Source organism: Macaca mulatta, chromosome 20 (assembly GCF_049350105.2).
Source record: "Macaca mulatta isolate MMU2019108-1 chromosome 20, T2T-MMU8v2.0, whole genome shotgun sequence".
NCBI classification, from domain to species: domain Eukaryota; kingdom Metazoa; phylum Chordata; class Mammalia; order Primates; family Cercopithecidae; genus Macaca; species Macaca mulatta.
This window is the reverse complement of record NC_133425.1, coordinates 74,433,061-74,453,285: the sequence shown is the minus strand read 5'-3', so window position 1 is coordinate 74,453,285 and position 20,225 is coordinate 74,433,061. Positions and strand designations below refer to the sequence as shown.

At 43.0% G+C, this 20,225-nt stretch overlaps 1 protein-coding gene and 1 long non-coding RNA gene across 3 annotated transcripts in view; one reads left to right on the top strand and one right to left on the bottom strand.

Annotated features, from left to right (window-relative positions):
• Positions 1 to 20,225, bottom strand: part of WWOX (WW domain containing oxidoreductase) — a 1,123,672-nt gene that overhangs the window by 176,301 nt on the left and 927,146 nt on the right. The window lies entirely within an intron of this gene.
• LOC144338246 (uncharacterized) lies at positions 8,388 to 14,328 on the top strand. The gene is made up of 2 exons (XR_013412214.1): positions 8,388 to 8,669; positions 12,628 to 14,328. It is a non-coding gene; the product is annotated as an uncharacterized LOC144338246 (long non-coding RNA).

The following is a 20,225-nucleotide window of genomic DNA, read 5'->3' as shown; positions in this document are numbered from 1 at the left end:
ACAGGTAGACTATGCTGAGTATGCTGGAAAGAGGAACGGACAAGATAGATTCTCAAGCCAAGCAAAAAGCCAAGGGATGCTGGTGGCAACATAGGCATGGCCTTCTAAGATCTTGAGACAGTCTGAGGCAGCTCCTTTAAGAAGCTGACTTCTTGGCTGGGTGCAGTGGCTCACACCTGTAATCCCAGCACTTTGGGAGGCCGAGGCAGGTAGATCAGCTGAGGTCAGGAATTTGAGCCTGGCCAACATGGTGAAACCCAGATCCCACTAAAAATACAAAAATTAGCCAGGTATGCTGGTGCACACCTGTAATCCCAGCTACTCAGGAGGCTGAGGCAGGAGAATCACATGAACCCAGGAGATGAGGTTGCAGCGAGCCAAGGTCCCACCTACCATACTCCGGCCTGGGTGATAGAGGGAGACTGTGTCTCAAACAAACAAACAAACAAATAAATAAATAAATAAAATAAGCTGACTCTTTCCCCCAGACACACCTCTACTCCTAATCATAAAATATTAAAGGAGCAGCCAGTATATACCTTCCACTTGTGGGTACATCACAAACCATGAGCCCTGTTCACAGCCCCAACTTTAGTTCCCCTCCCTTGGCCACTGTCTAACGGGGTTGGCCTTTTGTTCTTGGTACAATATTCTAGACAGTCTAGAACTCCGCTGGATTTGCCTCCCATTGGAAATCAACGGGATTAGAGACGGCCTGGGTTTCCAGGAGTAGAGCCAGGGCCAATGATTCTGGAAGGTACTTTGTCTTGTCTTCTAAGTCTTATTGTGGGCCACTAGCTAGTGTTGCCTAGGGAAATTAAAGTGGCACATGCAAAAATGAAAATACTGATGATGACATGATGAGATCACAGATATTTACTTTTTCTTGAAAAAGGTGTATTTATTTGTTTGCTTTATTTTCCTGGATATTAGAGTGCAATGTTGAATGTAGTAAATGTTGACAAGTTAAAAGAATCAGCAATAGTATTATCCATTGATGAATTATAGGACAATGATTTTCCTTCTGATTTATACTTGCTTTTACTGTCTTTCAATGATCCTACTAGAAGATCATTTGCAAAATGTATTTAATGCCATAATTCCATTATCTTTTATTTTTAAAGTAATAATTTAAAAGACCATACTTAGCCTAATAGACTACTCGGGAGACTGGAAGGTATGTTTAGTGATACAATGAATAATTCCTTCAAGTAATTTATGGCATTCCAAGTAAACAAGAGCTTTGAGCACGGCAGGTATGCTCTGATCAGAGAAGTATTTTTGTCTTTAAATAATTAAATGCTTTCAAAAAAAAAAAAAAAAACAAGAAAAGAAAATGACACAGAAGCATTCAAGATGTTTGACACCAACAAGATTAATGCCTTTGAGACAATCCAGGAAAAGACAATCATTCCACAACAGAACAAATATCTGGGAATTAAGCCCAGGGCGTTGGGGAAGCCAGTCTCCTGATCGTTTGGTGAGGGGGCAGAATACTAAAGACAGTAGCATGTCTTAACAGAGCCCCCAAAAGGACAGACAGTCCTAACTCTCATAACGCAGCTATTCAAGAAAATTGAGGGCCAGAGCACAAGGCCCAGGCAGTGTGTACACCTTGGAGAAAACGCCTTTTGCATTCTGAGGGTTTGCATACAATTTCGTTATTTATGTAATCCTATCAAAACATAGAATGCCCAAATGGATGTCAGGAAAGCTATTGTCATTACTAATAATGGTGCTTTTCATTTATAGAGAGTGCCTTTTTCTGAGACAGTGAGATATTTTTACATTGGGCATGAGGCTTTTTAGGAGAATTAATGCTTAAAATGTCCCTTTAGTAGAGCATGTGGGAAATGTTATAGATGGGGAAGAAAAAAGACATATAAAAAAATGTCAAGAGTGCATAATAAAAGGCATCCCATTCAGTTCCCTGCCCTATTACCACCAGCCCACACAGACCACGTGGCCATAGCCACAGCCGTGAGCCACAGCTTGTGCTTCCTGACACGACTACTTTCCCCAGGAATGAATCAGGAGTCCCCTGCATGACCCCTTGGCTGGGCCAGTCACTACCACCCAGTTCCAACATCCTTGTGAAATGGTCCAGCCAGCCAGCTATGCCTGTCTGACGGTGCGACAGACAGTCCTAACTCTCATGATGCTGAGAATTCAGCATCACAAAGAAGCCAGTCACAAAAGAATGCATCACACACTGTGTGATTCCACTTATATGAGGTACCTAGAGTAGTCGAATTCATAGACAAAGTAGGGGAGAATGGCGGTTGCCAGGGGCTGGGTTTGGGGAGGTGATGGGGAACCAGTGTATCGTGGGCACAGAGTTTCAGTTTTGCAAGATGAAAATCATTCTGGAGATGGATGGTCGTGATGTTAGCACAACAATATGAATGCCCTTAAAGCCACTCAACTATACACTTTAAAATAGTTAACATGATGTTGATAATGGGGTGGCTACGCATGTGGCAGTGAGGGGCAGGGGAAATATGGAAAATCCCTGTACCTTCCACTCGATTTTGCTGCAAACCTAAAACCAGTATAAAAAATGGTTTATTCTGGATAAACAAAATGTGGCGCATTGACACCATGGCATACTATGCAGCTGTAAAAAATAATGAGATCATGTCCTTTGTGGGAACATGGATGGAGCTGGAGGCCATTATCCTTAGCGAACTAATTCAATAACAGATAAACCAAATACTATATGCTCTCACTTATAACTGGGAGCTAAATGATGAGAGCACATGGACACAAAGAGGGGAACGACAGACACTGGGGCCTACCAGAGGGTGGAGGGTAGGAGAAGGGAGAGGAGCAGGAAAAGTAACTAATGGCTACTGGGCTTAACACCTGAGTGACGAAATCATCTGCACAACAAACCCCCATCACACAAGTTTCCCTGTTTAACAAACCTGCACATGTACCCCTGAACTTAAAATTTAAATTTTTTAAAAAAAGAAGAACCCTGGTACTAGGCAATCTAAGGTTGGTTCAGGGGTTCAAGAAAGTTGAAATGTGTGTGTGTGTGTGTATATATATATGCTCTATTACATATATTATATTAATTATATATTTATATTATGTTTTTGCCCCCCAAATTACATATGTATATATAGAAAGTATATTACATATATAATATATACTAGACTATTGTGTGTATACATATTAGTTATATATGTGTATAGTCTATCATGTATATAATCTACGGGTTTATAATGTACAGAAACCCATATATATAATATATACACTCTCTACATAATATGTAATATACTCCCTACATATTAACATATATTACATAAAAAGAATATATTATATATTATATTATATATAACATATATGTAATAGACTCTAGATGTAGAGTATATATTACACATATGTAATATATAATAGAATATATAGACTCTCTACATATTAGAGTCTATTATATATTATAGAGTCTATTATATAGTATGTCTGTGTAATATATATAATAGACTATATATATACACACACAAATGTGTGTATACATATATATATATACATACACACAAATTTTTTGGTGGACGTAACAACAAAGGAAAACAATTTTTACAGACTTTGTTTTACCCTAACAAATATATATATTTATAAATACATAAATATATATATTTATAAATATAAAAAATATATTTATAAATATAAATACATTATATATAGATACATTATCTCTATATAATATATATGATTATGTATATTATATATAGAAGAAGGTAGGAGCTGTGTAGACTGTCCCAGGTCAGTCTACCTAATAAGAGTACATAATAAAAGGCATCCCATTCAGTTCCCTCTCTTTCTATGTATATATATACACACACACATATATATACACACATATATGTACATATATAAATAGAAAGAGACAGAGAGAGAGAGCTTATTAAACAAAAACAAGAAAACTAGAAAAAATACATGCACAATTTAACCATTCAAAAAAGATGGTATTAAATGATAAGTTTTGAATGAAGTAAATTTACCTAAAGTTTAAAAATAAATAAAGACAAAACAAAGGTAAAAATTCCACATACACCCGGATCAATCAAGTTTAGCACACACATCCCTAGGGAGGTTTTAGGTTTTCCCTTGCCTCTGAGATAAAATTATGACCATTTTATCTCAAATTCAGAAGAATTACATTAACATGGACCCACAAAAATTGAGTCCCTTTCTTCAGCCCACATGAAGATGTCTAATGCCTTTCACTTTGTAAACCAACTCGAGATAATCCTGAAGAAAAGGAGGAGGCAGGAGCTGTGTAGACTGTCCCAGGACTGCAGTGCCAGGATGGGACAGTGATCAGCACCAAACAGTGCTCCCAGGGAGTCACCCACCACGTACCCCTCAGCATCCCACATGTGGGCTCTGCAGCATGGGAAACCCAGCTGGGACACTCATCCAAGCCCTAAACACCCTCAAGAAGGGGGCGAAGGCTTCTGCATATCAAGAGAGTTGGCCTTCACATTTTAAAGCAACGCTGGTGTTTGTATAGTTTCCTGCTGGATTTTTTTTCTTTTGTGTGTGTGTGTGTGTGAGACAGAGTCTCACTCTGTTGCCCAGGCTGGAGTGCAGTGATTCGATCTTGGCTCCCTGCAGCCTCAACATCCCCTGCCTTGGGTGATTCTCCCATCTCAGCCTCTTGAGAGGCTGGGACTACAGGCATGTGCCACCACACCCAGCTAATATTTTTATTTTTTATTTTTTGTAGAGACAGGGGTCTCACTATGCTCCCTGAGCTGGTCTTAAACTCCTGGGCTCAACCAATCCTCCTGCCTCGGCCTCCCAAAGTGCTAGGATTACAGGCATGAGGGCACCATGCCCAGTCCCTGCTGGATTCTTCAGAATATCAGTCTGCATTTACACCTAGTTGGCATGGTGTTTGATAATGGCCAGAAACAAGCAGAGGGAAGAAGGTACTGGTACAAGCAGTGATGAGCCCAAGGTTTAAAGATCCAAGTGCATGATGCTTCAAAGCCAAACAAAGATTGAACCAAAACAAGGGTGTCTAATCTTTGGAGGAGCCAAACCTTAAATGAGACGGATCGAAACAGCCCTCATCTGAGTCGGTATAGGAAGCTGCTAGGGATCACACCTGGTCCGGTGTCAGCGCCTCTGTGGCAGAGTTTGTGTGGAAACCTCAAGCCATCGCAGCTAATGGGATTGCCTGTAGAGATCAAAAGGCATCTTGGAGAACACTTTGGGAAAAAAGGGCCCTGGAAAGTATCTGAAGCGCTGTGTAGTCTTGAAAGCAATGTAGAAAAATGCAGCGACTAAATTTGTCAGATTCCTTTTCAGAAGATCCATGTATGCACCAGAGGAGAGAAACCCTAATGAAGAAGTCATACAGTAATTATTAAAAAAATAAAAAGAGTAGAATCATAAAAGTTTTCCTAAGTAATACAAAATGATTACAATGTCCTAGCAGACATGCATTTTTAAACAATGGCTATAATAACGGAAAATTAGACTTCATTACTTATTCATAAAGTTCTGGTTAACACTAAGCTCCATTTGTAACAGTTTACTTTTATAAATAGCATCTTTCGGGCAGATGCTATTTTTTGGTTACACAATGTCAGAAACGATTGTTTATTTGGACTATGGAGTAAATTAGAGCTCACCCGGGTTCACAGCGGTTGGCTTACCTACCACCAGGATCCTCAAGAAATCATAAAACATACCGGCTCTTGGCCCTATTACACCAGGAAAATGACTATGTGCATTCATGCTTCCTTTGGATTTTCTATTTGATAGTTAAAACACTGTTGAAATTTGAAGACAGCAGACAAAGTTTGATGAATCTACAATCTTTATACTAGCGGGAGAGTCCAAAGACCAATAAATCCACAGTATAATTAATAATTGAGATTCCTGGAAGCTCTAAAAGGAAATATTAAAAATGCAAAATCTTGTTGAAAAGCATAACTAAGCGCATCAATGCCTAAAGTTTAAAGGACAAGCAATTTCTCATTAAAGTTAAAAATGTCAATTTTATATAAGAATATATTGTCCTAACTTTCTCTGTGGGGCGGGGGAGGATATAGAAAAACAGTTTTTTTTTTCATTTAAATTTTTTTTATTTTTTGAGACACAGTATCCCTCTGTTGCCCAGGCTGGAGTGCAGTGCGGCGATCTCAGCTCACTGCAAGCTCCGCCTCTCGGGTTCACGCCATTCTCCTGCCTCAGCCTCCCGAGGAGCTGGGACTACAGGCGCCCGCCAGCACGCCCGGCTAATTTTTTGTATTTTTAATAGAGACGGGGTTTCACAGTGTTAGCCAGGATGGTCTCAATCTCCTGTCCTCGTGATCCACCAGCCTTGGCCTCCCAAAGTGCTGGGATTACAGGCATGAACCACCGTGCCAGGCCAGAAAAACAGTTTTTATAGAGTTCATTTTACCCTAACTTAAAGGAGCATCCTGTTCCATTTCAAATGTCCTCACTTCCCCAAGATCCTAAAATAGTACAACTTCAGATGAGTAATAGCTAAATAAATTTATCACACATCAGAACCCTTTCCTGGCGCACAGATGTTTTGACAATGGCCCTGATGGACATTATGGGTTTACTGCGTATATGGAGGAAATCAAGAGGCATGCAGGCTGCATACCTTTTTCTCAATGGCTGATGTGCGTCTCTGCCCCATGCCTGCAGCTGAGGATGTCAGAAACATCCAGTTCTTGTGCGTGAAAACTCAAAGACGTGGAACTGGGTAGGCCCAGCTCTGACGGCATGGGGCAAAGGTCTCCTGTGCATCTGCACCCAAAGTCCCAGCCTGGGGCCTCCAGACATAGGCTCCCTCATTTATCAATCAATTCTGCATACCCTGTTGCTATCCTGAGATACCTCAGCTGCCCTGTTTGCCCAAATGAACCATGGAAAACATGTTTCCAGGATAGATAATCAATCCTTTGGCAGGTCATCCTCAAATATAATTTGTATTGTGCTTATTTTTCGAAGACGAGAGTGTTTTCCATATAGCATGTGTACTAGATATGCTTCCCCAACTTCAATGTCAGGGGCTATAAATTTATGAACTTTTTTTTTTTTCTAGTGGTTCAGGAAACTGTGAAGTGATCTATTCCCAGTTTTCAGAATGCTTCTGTGATATAGGTTGGTTTGAATATTGGAAAACCATTCGCCTCCATCTATGTAAGCAAACCAAATGCAATTATCCAGATAATGTAAAGAAAATAAATTCTAAACTTACTCTTGTGGAAAGAAGTTTAGAGCATAAATTTATTCAATTTGCTTTCCATGGGGGCATATGTGTAATGTCAAAAGAAACACGCAGTGAAGCACTTTCCCCCAAAAAAACATACCCTAATTCATGAAAAAAATATCAGAAAATTTTAGTTGAGTTGGAAAGGGAGGGAAGGAAGGAGACAGGAGGGAAGAAAGCAAGAAAGGACAGGAGGGAGAGAGAGGAAGAAGGAGGAAAGAAAAATGATAGATTTGCAGCCGACAATTTGTGATTTTTATCAGTTCTTCAGTGAAATGTCTTAATCAAATGCCATAGATAAGCACCGAACGCTGCCTCATGTTTCTGTGAAAACATGGGTAGAATGTCTGGACCGAATTTAGCTATATCTTGAACATGCCTAACGATATACTCATAGTGTCACCCAACTACACCCAGTGGGAACTTTCCATTTGCTGGACACTGGGCCCGTTATGAGGAACACAAAGGAAAATAAGGCAAACTCCCTAATTCTACTCAAACACTGAGACGTTATCTCATCCCAACCCTAAGACATGTGCTGTTTCTATGCTATGTTCAGGGGTCTTTAGAAGACACGAGGCAACCACAAAAATCATCCTGAGAAACGCTTCTGTATCAAGAGACATCTATATCAAAAAAAGACATCTATATCAAAAAAGAGACATTCTGTATCAAAGGATGAGTCATTACTTGGGTAGAGTAAGGAGGAGATAAGTATCTCCAAGGTGTTCCACCTTTGCAAAGCTTGGCTTACAACAATGACCAAATTCACAATTGGGAAGGAAGAGATTTTTTAGAATCCTATAATTCAGGTCAGAGGTCCAGACGAGAGGCTGATGTTATAATCAAAGGCTCTCCAGAATGGGGAATTGGACATTCTAAAATGACAGCAAGCAGAAGTCATTAGTTCTTATTGAGTTGGAGGCTCTTCTTAGTATCAATAAACAGGGTGTAAAATGGGAGGCAGGGAGGCCCGGGATAGCTTACACAAAATGGCCTTGCTCCTTGTCATTCACTTAATGCAAAGAAAGAAGCAATTACAATATAATGAAGAATTTTCATTTTGCAGTGAAAAATGTTTGCAGAGCTGTATTATCTACCAAATACCACCACTCCACCATCTCTACTTTTTATTTATTTATTTATTTATTTATTTATTTATTTATTTATTTATCTTGAGATGGAGTCTTTCTCCGTCACCCAGGCTGAAGTGCAGTGGCATGATCACAGACCTCTGCAGCCTCAACCTCCCCAGCTCAAATGATCCTCCCACTTCAGCCTCCAGAGTAGCTGGGACTACAGGCATGCACCACCATGCTTGGCTAAATTTTTTTATTTTTTGTAGAGACGGGGTCTTACCATGTTTCCAAGGCTGGTCGTGAACTCCTGGGCTCATGTAATCATCCCACCTCGGCCTCTCAAAGTGCTGGGATTACAGGCATGAGCCACCGTACGTGGACTCCACTATGTTAACTCTTCTTTATTTACTCTGTATTCAGCAAAATTTCATTAACAGTCTACCATGTGCCAGATTCTGTGTTCTCTGCCCTAGAGGCAGGAGAGTGTAGAAAAGCAGGCATGATTCTTTCTAGATAGAGATCATTGTCTGGAGCAGAAAATGGGCCCTGATCAATGATCACACGAACAAGTGCAGAACTGCAAGCTGACGTCGGAAGGAAGGCGACCCGTTCCCGGACAGTCCATAGCAAAGGAAGCAACCATGGCCAGGGGAGTCTGGAACGTATCTCAGAAGATGTGATGTGTGAGCTGAGATCTGATAACCTAATGAAGGTGAAGGGAGAGCCTCCCCGGCAGAGGATGTGCAAAGGCTCTGTGGCAGGCAGGAGTTAGGAGTTGACGGAGGGTAGGGTGACTAAAGCACAGAGAAAGGAAGTGTGAACATGGCTGAAAAGAGCCTCTAGGACATTTGAGGATTTGGATTGTTCACCTAAAAGGAGTGAGGAAACTTAAAGAAGTGAGTGGGAGGTTAACACGACCCACTTAGTGTTTTGAAAAGGGCAAAAGGGGCTGGGCACAGGAACTCAGGCCTGTAATCCCAGCACTTTGGGAGGCCGAGGGGGGCAGATTGCCTGGGGCCAGGAATTCGAGACCAGCCTGGACAACACGGCAAAAACCTATCTCTACTAAAAATTCAAAAATATTAGCTGGGCGTGGTGACAGGCGCCTATAATCCCAGGTACTCAGGAGGCTGAGGCAGAATTGCTCGACCTTAGGAGGCAGAGGCTGCAGTGAGCCGAAACTGTGCCATTGCACTCCAGCCTGGGAGGCAAGAGCAAAACTCCGTCTCAAAAAAAAAAAAAAAGAAAGAAAGAAAGAAAGAAAGAAAGAAAGAAAGAAAGAAAGCAAGCAAAGCAAAGTAAAGCAAAACAAAGCAAAGGGCAACAAGAGAGACAAAGGATGAAAGGATGATCAGAAAGGCTATGGAGAAAATCATTAAAGGGTATATCAGTTTCCTGCATCTGTGTGGTGGCTTAAAACAATAGAAATCTATTTTCTCAGTATTCTGGAGGCCAGAAGTCTAAAGTCTAGGTGTGAGAAGGCTTAGTTCCTTCTGGGGGCTCTGAGGAGAACCTGTCTGTGGCCCTATCCTGGTATTTGGGGGTGTCAGCAGCCCTCAGTGCTCCTTGGCTTGTAGGGGAATCACTCTGATCTCAGCCTCCACCTTCACACAGCCTTCTCTTCGGTGCCTTCTTCACTTCTGTGTCTGCTGAAAATGCCTGCCATTGGATTTAGGGCCCACCCACGATGGCCTCGTTTTGAGATCCTCAACTGAACTTACCTGCAAAGACCCTTTTTTCTCAAATTTCCAGGTTCTGGTGAACATATCTTGTGGGGAGCCACCATTAAATCTAATCCAAAGGGCTACTGTCTGAACTCAGGCCTTCATGGACAACTCCTTCCCAGACAACTGCAAGAGCCTCTCATCTAATCCCCCTGCCCCAGACCCAGTGACATCGTCTTTCTAAAACAAATCCAACACAGGGGAACCACATTCCCTTGCTCAACAAGCAAAACAACACAAAACAAAGCAACAAGCCCAGCCCCCTGGCTCTTCACCGCTCTTGGGAGTGGAATGGGCAGGGAGGGGCTCTCACCCTGCAGCAGGAACACAAGATCCTCCCCGACTAGGCCTAGCGGTGCCGACCTGCTTGTAATTCCCTTGTGGGAGCATCATTTACATCAGCTCAGGTCCCAGGATTGAACTCCTGTTATGTAGGCCTCACATCACTCTGTGTCCCCACCCTCACCCCACAGTTGTGTTTCTTCACCAGCCTGACTTCCATTCCTCTTTAGAAATGTATTTCCAGTGGCCAGGTGTGGGGGCTCCCGCCTGTAATCCCAGCACTTTGGGGACCAAGGCAGGCAGGTTATGTGAGCTCAGGAGTTCGAGACCATCCTGGCCAACACGGCAAAACCCTGTCTCTATTAAAAATACAAGCACTTAGCCAGGTGAGATGATGCATGCCTTTAGTTCCAGCCATTTGGGAGGCTAAGAAAGGGGAATCGCTTGAACCCGGGAGGCGGAGGTTGCAGTGAGCTGAAATTGCACCACTGCACTCCAGCCTGGGTGACAGACCAAGACTCTGTCTAAAAAATACACACACACACACACACACACATATACACGTATATATGTATATATAGTATACATATATATGTATACATATACACACACACACACATATATACACACACATACATACATATCCAGTTGCATCTCCTTCAGGTAGATACAGGGCTAGAGATAGGCTGAGTTGGATTGCCCTTGAAAATATAGACACTGCGCTGGTCAGAAACACAAAGGGTACCCGACGCAATGCCCTGCCCCACCCCCAAATGCTAGGATCTTGTGCTGCAGGCTTCTGGTTATACTGTGAATTTTCCCTCTTTAGGACATGGGGGTGTTCCAGCAATCAATCGGCTGTCCAGGGCACAGATGCACAAACGCACCCACAAGCACATCCACACTTACACAATTCTTCCCCAGGACCAGCAACCTCAGGGGCCTGGGGTGTCCTTACAGAGTCTCCAGTGCAGGAGCATTCTTCTTGGCGAGGAGGGCAAGCACCAGCAACCTCACCCTCCTGTTTTTTCTTTTTTTTTTTCTTTTTTTAAAGAAAATTGAGATACAATTCACATACAAAATGGCTTCGTGCAGTGGCTCACACCTGTAATCCCAGCACTTTCTGAGGCAGAGGAGAGGATTGCTTGAGACTAGGATTTTGAGATCAGCTTGGAAAACAAGGTGAGGCTGTGTCTCCGTAAAAAATTTAAAAATCAGCCGGGCATAGTAGCTCGCACCTGTAGTCTCATTTACTGAGGAGGCTAAGGTGGGAGGGTCTCTTGACCTTAGGAGTTTGAGGCTGCAGTGAGCCCTTACTGTGTGACTGCACCACAACCCAGGCAGCAGCATAAGACCCTGTCCCTAAATAAATAAATAAATAAAGACACAAAACAAAATAAAATTCACCCACTTAAAGTGTATAATTCAGTGGCTTTTAGTATATTTACGAGGTTGTACCATCAACACGTTCTCATTTTTTTTTTTTTTTTTTGAGACCAAGTCTCATTCTGTCACTCAGGCTGAGTGCAGTGGTGCAATTTCGGCTCACTGCAAGCTCCGCCTCCCGGGTTCACACCATTCTCCTGCCTCAGCGTCCCGAGTAGCTGGGACTACAGGCGCCCGCCACTATGCCCGGCTAATTTCTTTTTGTATTTTTAGTAGAGACGGGGTTTCACCATGCTAGCCAGGATGGTCTTGATCTCCTGACCTCGTGATTCGCACGACTCGGCCTCCCAAAGTGCTGGGATTACAGGCGTGAGCCACCGCGCCCAGTCTGATTCTAGACCATTTAACCACCCCCAAAAGAAACCTTCAATGCTTCAGTAGTCATTCTCTAGTCCCCTCTTGCCCAGCCCCCAGCAATCACTAACTTGCTTTCTGTCTCTTTGGAGGTGCCTATTCTAGGTACTTTGCATCTACAGATTCATACGTTGGGTCATCTTTTGCATCTGGTTTCTTTCACTTAGTATAATGTTTTTTTGTTTGTTTGTGTTTTGAGACGGAGTCTTGCTGTCATCCAGGCTGGAGTGCAGTAGCACAATCTTGGCTCACGGCAACCTCTGCCTCCCAAATTTAAGTGATTCTCCTGCCTCAGCCTCCCGAGTAGCTGGGATTACAGGCTTGCACCACCATGTTTGGCTAACTTTTGTTGTTGTTGTTGTTTGTTTTGTTGTTGTTTGTATTTTTAGTAGAGATGGGGTATCACCACATTTTAGTAGAGATGGGGTATCACCACCAGTCAGGCTGGTCTTGAACTTCTGACCTTAGGTGATCTACCTGCCTCGGCCTCCCAAAGTGCTGGGATTACAGGCATGAGCCACCACACCCAGCATAATGTTCTGAGGTTCATCCCTGTTGTAGCATAGACCAAAACCTCATTCCTTTTTAACACATGCATGTTTGCCTGTGGTGGATGGTCACTGTCCTCTTCAGACCTTACAGGATGCCTCTCTATGAATGCCTAGTCTCCTGGCCAGGAATCAGCCTGGTTGTAACTTGAACACTTTGGGATGAACATTCCCAGTCTCAGTCAGCCCCATCCTTTTGTCCTCACAACTGCAGTTGTAAGTAAATCACTCAAGGGAATTAGGCACATTCCTCATCTCCCCCAGAATTCATACCAAGAGGATGCTGGAAGCTGATCAGGCGTCTATAAAGCACTCTGAATTCAACAGAGAAATGCAATGCATACATGCAAAGAGAGAACAGTAATTCTTGTATTACACTGCTTGAGAGACTTCAAGAAGATGGACTGTTTTCCCATCCAATTGCTTTCCAGCTTTCCATTAGGTCAAGTGTGTGCATATATCCAACGACAGAGCCCCCGGGTCACATTCCCCCTCCTGAAACCAAATACAGACTTGAACATGATTGCTGTTGCTATATTGTGGTTACTGTAGGTGTTATTATTATTTTTTCAATAAGCCAACAGCATTGAGTGCTGGCTATATACACAGTACCATGCTAAACTCTATTTACATTATCTTATTTAATCCTCCCCAAACCCTATGTCATAGGTATTCTTAGCAGATGCATTTTTCAGCTGAGTAAACTGACACTCGGGGAAGAGAAGTAACCTGCAGAAAGGTCACAAAGCCAGAAAGTGCAAAGCGCAGACTCCATCTGCAGAAGCTGAACCCTTTGGGTTGCCTTTTCCATCATCCCTGGGTGCTTGTGAGCAAAGCCGCTGACATGTGCCACCCCAGTTCCGGGCCTGGTGGGGGGCCACTGCCTCTTCTTGGCCTCCCCTCCTTCTTGGGCTCCAGCCCCTTGCATCAGTGCATATTATCTGGCATAAATCAGCCCCCCAATTACATGAATGCCACATCCACGAACACTTGTAATTAAAACTGGGACTGACATCCTAAAAGTGTGTTCCCTTCCCCATTCCTCTTTGTCCTGCAAAGATATTATTGGAAAGAGAATGAGCAATCATCGGGAACATATGCTTTCAGAATATAATAGGACTCAGCTCCTCCTAGAAAAGGCTGTAAAAGGGCACAGGGACAAAATGTAAAGTAGACAGCTTTATTTACTAGCGACTGGGGCATGTCCAAGAAAAACAGATAAGCCAGTAAGCTTGATAACAAGCGGGACTTTTTTTTTTTTTTGCCACAGATTGCTGGAGAGTCCTCTTGCCCCCAAAATCTGCCCCCACACAGGCATCTGAGCGAGCTTTTTGCAGCTGCCAATGTGCCCCAGGCACTTGTCATCCCAACCCATTGGGAGCTGATCCCAGCCTAAAGCTCCATCCCCAGTCTTTGCGACTCTACCTTTTATAGCTCCTTCTCCAGCAAGAGCAAATTGCTTGGTGCTTTCTGGCCTGTTTCAGGCCTACGTGCCTCTGCACTCATGGTTTCCTCTGCCCAGAGGGTACCTGGCATCCCCAACTCTCTTTGTCTTTGCCTAACCCTCTCCTATTCATGTGTCAAAGCTGGTCAATATCAATCCCTACCATTTATCCAGCACTTACTCTGTGCCTGCAGAGACAGCTTCACACGGGTGATTTTAACTCTCAGTGAACTGGGTGATACAGTTGCTGGTGTTGGTCCCAGTTCATCCCGGCTCCAGAAACCTCCTGCTCCTTTATAACTGGCACTTTAAAAAAAAAAAAAATTGTCATTGAACAAGCTACAAACTAGTGCAGACTCCTTAATCTGAGGGTCTGCGGCTGGAACCCCAGAAAGAGGGGTGTATACAGATGGCCAAAACGTTACGTCTTTCTTTTTCACTAACCTCTGACTGAAGTTTAGCATTACTGTCATTTGGGCAATGCACTGCTATCGTGGGAGAAGTATCTGTGTGTCTGTCGCAATCGAAATCACAGATATTTTCCTATCACGCGAGAGTTGCCGCTGATATTTCCAAACATCGTTTTCACCCACTGTTTTGATAATTAATAGTTAATGGACCCCACCACGAGCTGTGTTCTTCAATGGCTTAAGAAGGAAGAACCTTTGTTACTAGATCCCATGATTTAATATTTTGACAACTGTATTTTAATACGATCGGTTTCCTCTGTGATCCCACTCATTTTATGTATTCACAACCATTATTCTGCAAAGGGCACCCAATGCCCAAGGGATCCGTGACACAAAAACAGGTGATGATTCCCAAAGAAATGGAGTTTCTTGAGAGTAGAGGCAATATCTCGCTAATCTTGCATCCTGCGTGCCTTACCCTAGCACCCTTTAGAGCCCAAATATTCCAAGAATGTCAAACAAATGAAGGCAAAGTGACTGAAAAACTATTTTACTGCACATAGATTTGCAGAATGGCTTTTCCTTGTCTTTATAAACATATTCACGAATTAATTAATTCATTCAATAAATATATAATGGCTTTGTATTTGCCAAGCACCGGAGACTAGCATTAGAGATACCATTTTGAATGAGGTAAATGAACATCTCTTGCTTTCCCTGAAAACCACTTTTTGAAGCTTGTGTATCCTCTTGGTCTTCCATCCATGCTGAATAACTTGGGGTGACCTATTTAGCTACCCACCATTTGATGTCAAGAATCCCCTTAGCTCCCTGACAAGCTAAGCTCATTAACATACTCCCTCACTTAAAAAAAATCTATAAACAGCAGGCTGCCTGCTTTTTTATACTTTTGTGGTGGAATTAAACCATCAAACCTCAAAGTGGCCACTTATTTTCAGGGAGATTCCGTAATGGAGAGCACAGAAAAGAATCCACACGATTTGTGGGAAGCTGCATGCGTGCTGACATCAATACCCTTCCCCTTGCATCTGTACATAGCTTCATCTTACTCACTACACCCTCCCTTCTTTTGTCTGTTGATTTTATTATCACATTGGCCTGAAATGTCCCCTTCCCCATCGCCATCTTTCTACCCAGCAAACTTGTACCATGATAGATTAATAAAAAGGATGATAATAAAGCAAACATTTCTAGATTGTGTTGTACGTGCTGGCCTGTCTTTTCATTCTGTGGTTGGATTACTGTTGCATTTAATCCTCCTAACTCCCCTGGGACAGAGACTATCATTATCCCCATTTTATAGACGAAGAAACTGAGCCACAAAGAGGTGAAGTTATCGCTCATGGCGAGGCAGCTGTTATAGCAAGTGGCGGAGCCGGAATTCATAACCACTGGTTGGACTTAAGACTGCACACTTTTGATCACAAAATCCCTTAAAAAGTCACCTCCCTGAGAAGTTTACCATGATTGCCCCTGTTCTCTCCAACCAGCACTGCGCCTCGCAGCATCATTATGTCTCTCACTGGGTTATGTCGCTTTATTATAATTGTTCTACCTCTCTTTTCTTCCTTCCTCCTTTGACTGTTTCAAAGACAAGCACTCTCCCCAGGGAGGGATCTAGTATGTCGTAGGTGTTCACCAATTGTCTAGTGATCATCCACTGCAACCATGTAGATGAGATAAGAAAGGCAGGAGTTTACCACATGTCAGATGAGGCATGTTAGCAATGAGTTCTTTCCCACAGTGGGAATTAGTGGAGAAGTGAGAGGCTAACTGACCGTGGCTGTGTGCTTGCTATGGATGCAGCCACCCCATTAATTAAGTATATTTATCTCCATTAGAGGGAAAAGAACACTGAGGATCAGAGGGGTTGCTTAACTAGCCTGAAATCACCAGCTAGGTTGAAAAAGACCAGCTAGAAAAGATTAGCTGGGTTTTGAATCTGATGCAGAAATGAAACTCAAGCCTTCTACCTTTGCTCTCTTCTCTCCCTGGACCACTAACCAAGACCTAGAGCTCTGCCCCTCAGTGTGCCTGCAACAATTACACCCCTAGAGAACTCGGGATTGGAGTCTCCCTTGCTAATCCAATACACATATGCAGCTGCTTCCGGAGCTCACAGATATGCAGGATACCAGCTTGCTTGCTTTCTGTTTTTGTTTTTTCCCCTAAAAGAGACAATAGTCACGTGCTACATCGCAACTTTCAGTCAATGACAGACTGCATATATGATGGTGGTCCCAAAGATTATAATATCATATTTTTACTGTACTATTTCTATGTTTAGATATGTTGAGATATACACATACCACTGTTACACTTGCCTACAGTATGCAGCCCAATCACATGTTGCACAGGTCTGCAGCCTAAAAGCAAGAGGCTAGACCATACAGCCTAGGTGTGTAGCAGGCGGGACCATCTAGGTTTGTGTAAGTGCACTCCATGACGTTCCACAATGATGAAACCACCTAATAATGCATTTCTCAGAATGCATCCCCATTGCTAAGTGACACATGGCTATTTTGAGTCTGATGTCATTCCAACTTTCTTTTTTTGGAGATAGGGTCTCACTCTGCTGCCCAGGCTAGAGAGCAGTGGTATGATCTTGCCTCACTGCAACCTCTGCTTCCTAGGTTCAAACGATCCTCCTACCTCAGCTTCCTGAATAGCTGAGATTACAGGCAAGAGCCACCATGCCTGGCTAAATTTTTAAAAATTTTTGTAGAGATGGGGTTTTGCCATGTTGCCCAGGCTGGTCTCCAATTCCTGAGCTCAAGCGATCTGCCCGCCTTAGCCTTTCAAAGTGTTGGGATTACACGGGTGAGCCACCACACCCAGCCCTAACATTCAATTTGTATATTTCTATCCCCATTATTTGTATAAAGAGTCATCGTCCTTGGGTCTATGGGGAAGAAACATTTCAAAGCACTGTATTTAGCACAGAACCACTTGCTGAAAATAGGAAAGACCGTGGTTTGTGGAGCTACAGAGTCAATCACTTTCCGGTTGATTTCATGTGGAGGAGGTGGCCTACATTGATTGGCTGAGCCTTATATATTTGAAACAATCTCTTTGGCTTTGAAATGGTGGTGTCTTATAGACATGACCTCAATTCTGACAATTATCTATTTAATTGGATCAATACAGACAGCCCACTCCCCCAAACCACTGATTCAATTAATCAGACCATTGTCAAATCCCTTCTCCTCTTGGGTCTGTGTAGACACAGACCAAGTGGCAATTTCTCCCAAGATAGGCACAGAGGTCAATAATCTGCTTTTGGATAAAGTATCTGATTGCTCACAAATTATACAAATCACATTGATTACTGACAAATCATAATGTTTACAGAGCACTATTTGGCTTTGGCTCCAAAGCATGACTAGGTATTTAATTAACAACTGTCAGATATAATTTACACCATTACAATGACCAGAAAATGGCTGATTGTTGATTTTACTTACTAGAACAAATACTCTGCAACTAGCCTTGGTGAGGGCAAAATAAGTAGGGACTCAACGATGAACAATAAAATCTAATTTCAGTACCATGTTTAACCGGAAGATTCTTGAAGGCCATGATACCTCTGCCTCCCATGAGAAATGGACATCTTTTTGTTCATACGGCCAAGCAACTTACTTTTGCTTCCTTTTTTTGCCTTGACTACCAGGAAACTCCAAGTCGAATCTTTAGCCCCAGTACATAACCTTTTTGGGTACTGTGGTGTGCAAATGTGCATTTTATTCTATTTCATCTGCTGTTTACTTTTACATGTGTTTTACTACTTCATTGCATATTAAGGCGCTAGCCTGGGTGTCAGCAAACTACAGCCCACAGGTCACATCCAGCCGACCAGCCTGTTTATGTACAGCCCACCTGTTCTGGATAATCTGTAATTTGCTATGCAAATAATGGGGGTGGAAATATTCATATCAAAACTATCCATGACAGAATAACCTATGGCTTTTTTTAGACTGGTTTTATGAAAAAAATAATCAAAAAATATAATTTCATGACATGAAATTCAAATTTCAGTGTCTATAAATAAACTTTCATCAGAACACGGCCATGCATATTGATTTATGAATTGTCCATGGCTGTTTTGCAGTAGAAAGGCAGAATTGAATTGTGACAGATGTCATACGGCCTGCAAGGCCTGAAATATATACTCTCTGGTCCTTTATAAAAACAGTTTGCTGGTCCCTGCTCTAGCCTCCCTGTAATTTCTTTTTTTTTTTTTTTTTTGAAACAGAGTCTCACTCTGTCGCCCAGGCTGGAGTGCAGTGGCACGATCTTGGCTCACTGCAAGCTCCACTTCCCGGGTTCATGCCATGCTCCTGCCTCAGCCTCCCGAGTAGCTGGGACTACAGGTGCCCGCCACCATGCCCAGCTAATATTTTGTATTTTTAGTAGAGACGGGGTTTTACCGTGTTAGCCAGGATGGTCTCGATCTCCTGACCTCGTGATCCTCCCACCTCAGCCTCCCAAAGTGCTGGGATTACAGGCGTGAGCCACCACGCCTGGCCACCTACCTGTAATTTCTGTGGACAAGGCAAGGGATGGATGAATAGATAACTACCTAGAGAACACAGAGGTACATAATTTACCCGATCTGGAGTTACACTCAGTGCCCCTATTATTCTTCCTAATTAAACTTTGAAGGTGATACGATCTAGGCCTGGTGCAGTGGCTCACACCCATAATCCCAGCACTCCGTGAGGCCGAGGTGGGCAGATCACCTGAGGTCATGAGTTCGACCTCAGGTCCTATTTTGGAAAACATAATAAGAGGATGAGAAAATACACAGAGACAGGGATTAGGGACAATATTGAAACTCAGTTTACAAAACCTCAATCTTCTTTGAAAAGTAGGACTTGAGGTCATCTTCTAAGAATGACTGGGTGGGCCAGGGTGGGCCTGCAGACTTGGGAAGACGATAGAAACAGAAATAGGAGTTCCTGGCCAGGCGCGGTGGCTCATGCTTGTAATCCCAGCACTTTGGGAGGCTGACACGGGTGGATCAACTGAGGTCAGGAGTTTGAGACCGGCCTGACGAACATGGCAAAACCCCATGTCTACTAAACATACAAATATTAGCTGGGCATGCTGGCGTGCACCTGTGATTCCAGCTACTCGGGAGTCTGAGGCTTGAGAATCACATGAACCCAGGGGCAGAGGTTGCAGTGAGCTGAGATTGTGCCACTGCACTCCAGCCCAGGCAACAGAGCAAGAGACTGTCTCGAAAAAAAAAGAAAGAAAAGGAAAAAAAAAAGAAACAGGTGTTGCTGCTTATGGGCAAGAGGGGAAGAGAGTGAACATGCAATGGGAAGAAGACTGCAGGAGGAGCGACCCCCTACTGTGACAGCATCACTGCTTCTCCACAGTGGGAGAAAAGTTCAACAGCAGTTTCATTCCAAAGGAGAGGAAAGAACCCGTAACGATATTTCATCATACTCATTGGGGTAGGAGGTATTATGGAAGCCTTCAGAAGCTGCCAGTAGATCCCTTCTTTCTGAAACATTCAGGGCCTTTTGGATGTAATCGATAGCTTAAATAGAGGATTACAAAGACAGGTTTAAATTTGAGAACATATAGAGAAACAAAGAGAGATAATCGTAATTAAATCAGGATCAGGCCAGGTGTGGTGACTTATGCCTGTAATCCCAGTGCT